Raw genomic sequence first — 3,285 nt, 5'->3', positions numbered from 1 at the left:
ATATATATATATATACATACAGTCATTCATTTTCTTCTGCGTGTGCATTATCTCCATTCCACTTTGTGAATTTGGATCTTTGAATCCTCCCCTTTTCAGTCATTGTTATGTCATTTTGTTCCTATGTATGCTGAACGTTCATTACTATATTGTTATAACAATTCTCTTATTATTACTTAAGCTTATAATGTCTTGTTCTTAGTAAGAGTTGTACTTATCTGCTTCTATTTGCCTGATAGTCACTTTACTTCTAATTGTGTATTTTTTTTTGTCATTTTGTTTTAAGTTAGCTGACCCCTTTAGTATTTCCTCTAGTGCTAGCCACATAGTGAAGAATTTCCTCAATTTTTATATGTCTGGAAAGGCCTTTATTTTTCCTTCATATCTAAAGGAGAGCATAGCTGGCTACAATATTCTAGACTGCTAGTTCCTGTCACTTAATTGTTGAATATTTGATTCCACTCCTTTCCGGCCTGTAAGGTTTGCACTGAGAAGTTCGAGGATAATCTAATGGATTTACCTTTATAGATTATTGTCTTCTTTTCTCTGGCTGCCCTGAAAATTCTGTCTTTTTTTGTTTTTGATTTTTGATACTTTTAATACAATGTGTCTTGGTGAAGGTCTCTTTGGGTTGAGATAATTGTGTGTTCTGTTAGCTACTTGGATTTGAAGCTCCAGCTCATTCTTTAGATTTAAGAAATTCTCATCAACTATTTGCCTAAAAATGCTTTCTAATTCCTGCTCTTTTTCTTTGCCTTTGATAATGCCCATTATTTGTATGTTTCCTCTCCTGATAGTATCAACTAGTTCTTGTATTTGTCTTTCATTATTTTTTCATTCTTCAGTTTCTCTCTTCTTTTTCTGATTTATTTCTAGATTTCTGTCATTAATATCTCTGATCTTTTCCTCCATTTTGTTGACTCTATTTCCCAAGCTTGCTATTTCATTCTTTATCTTTTTTAGTGTATTCTTCATCTCCAGGTGTTCTATTTGGTAGTTTTTGAGGGTTTCATTCTCCTTGCCAAAAACCTCATTCTTCTCATCTAAGTGTTTTTTTAAATTCCTGATATTGTAGATATGAATTGTTTCGGATCTCACTGAGTTTTGCCAGAAGTACCGTCCTGAATTCTCTGTCATTTAAATTGCATTTTTCTATGTCTGTAAGCATATTTTCTGGAGATTTTTCTCTTTCTTTCTGAGATGCCTTGTCACCTTGGTTGTTCATGTTCTTTAATGGACTATTTCTCTGCCTGGGCATTAATGGAAGTGTATTCAGCTTTTTATTCCAGAATAAGATTTATTATACAAAGTTCTCTCTTTAGCCTTTTGAAAGAAGGCATTTTTCTTTTGGTTTCCAGTGGGCTTAGAGGAAAGCCTCTTGGATTCCTGCTTTATATAAAGACTTAATAATGCCTTTTGTTTTCTTATAGATGTTTAATATACTCACTACTCTCAGTTCAGTCCCTGTCAGTGTTAGCAACAGTTTCGGTAGTGTTTGCTCAGATTCTTCTGGGGTTCCGTGGTGTTCAACCTCAGAGGTAATGGGGTGAGGGTCCCTCGGGTTCGGGATTAGGGGCTGTGGCTCAGCCTCAGGTTTTGCAACTGCGACTGGTAAAATTCAACTGCTGTTTCTTTGCTTTCCCACTTCTCTGCTTTCTTCCCTGATAATTGGGCCCTACTGCTGGCTGCATGGAACTCACAACTCTCTCAGGCAAGGCTGTTCAGGGAACTCGCTGTACCTTCTCCCTTTGTCCTCCTCCTACAGGGAGGTCCGGCAGCTGCAAGAGGCAGCTTCTTTATTTCTCCCAGGCCATCGCCTGACACCCAGGGTTCTGACCTGTGGTAGCTCTTATGCACAGATCCTACGCTCAGACGTTCTGGTATGCAGTTTGAGTGTTTTTATTTTTTTGTTGTTGAATTTTAGATATTTAGCTTATTGTTGTTTCAAGGGGAGAGATCTGGGGACGTCTCTCATTCTGCCATGTTTCTCCAAATTCAGTATCACCAGGCGTTATTTTTTTTAAGTCTCTTAAGGTAAGGTGATTATGTCAGCCTAAAGTAAAAAAATGGGAAAAGTAATTGTAAACAACACAGAGGGATATGCTCTATGGGTGCAGCTCCTTGAATTCTGGCAAACTCAGTGGTTGATTTTACATAATCTAGAAGAATGAATAGACTCTGAGTCTCCCATAAATATTGTTTATGTTCAACTAATTTAATTACTTTTTAGCAGCAGTGACTTTTAGATTGTGTATTGTAACATACATCTTATGTAAAACAGTTTTATATTATCTGTTAAATGCAGAGCTGGTTGTGGTTGTATGACTGTGGTCTGATTAATGGAGTGTACAGCTTCTGCAAGTAGATCTGAAGTAGTTGGAGGTGGGTTCTTCCTTTCTTCTAATTGTTGGTTAAAATGTGGGCTTGATGAAAGTGCCTCTGACAACCATCTCAGGGTCCTGCCACCGTTTGGAATGAGAACCAAGTATGATAAAGACCAAAACAAAGCAAAACAAACCAACCCGAAACAAAAGACAAAACTGAGAACCAGATCCTTGACATAATAAAATGCCATAGCAACACAAAATTAATTGCCTACTCCCAGGCTTTTCATAAGATAGAACTATAACTACATCATTTAAAATCGTTTTATAGATTGTTCATTTGAATTTTCTGTCATCTGAAGCCAACTTGTTTTAAATTAATCCAGGATTTTCACGGAATAACAATTAAAGGTTGATGGCTCTGATTCATCACATGTTTACAGTAGTTCTTTATTTTTCCCAGAGTGAGAACTTATATGATTATTTATTTTTTTTCTGAGGCTAAATCAAATTTTTGACAATGAAACCCATGTTATTTATCTGTACATTTTTGTTGATATTTACCTGTATGTTTTCTAAGGCAAGGTAGAAAATACAACCAGCTCTTTTGAAATTTATATAAAAAATGTTAGAAATCAGAGTGAACTTCTGGGAAAAATAAGTGAAATATTTTATAACTCATTTTACTGAGATAAATCTGTGGTAGGAAAAGTAAATTTATCTATATTGAACCTAGGGAAGAAGTGTAACTTAAAACAAAAACCAAGGAAGCTCTGTATGTTGTAATCAAAGTTTTCCTGAAGGTGAAATGTTGGTGGCTGGCTACAGCATCCACTTGAGCAAGAATGTGTTCCTATAAAAGAAGAGATTTACTTACTGGATCTTAAATAAATGCATAGGCCTTGCAAACAAATTCAGAATTGAAAACTCAGGCTATGAGGCAAAGAAAATGTCAGGAAAT

Source organism: Pteropus alecto, unplaced genomic scaffold, assembly GCF_000325575.1.
Source record: "Pteropus alecto unplaced genomic scaffold, ASM32557v1 scaffold106, whole genome shotgun sequence".
Lineage (NCBI taxonomy): Eukaryota > Metazoa > Chordata > Mammalia > Chiroptera > Pteropodidae > Pteropus > Pteropus alecto.
Note: the sequence above shows the minus strand (reverse complement) of the source record.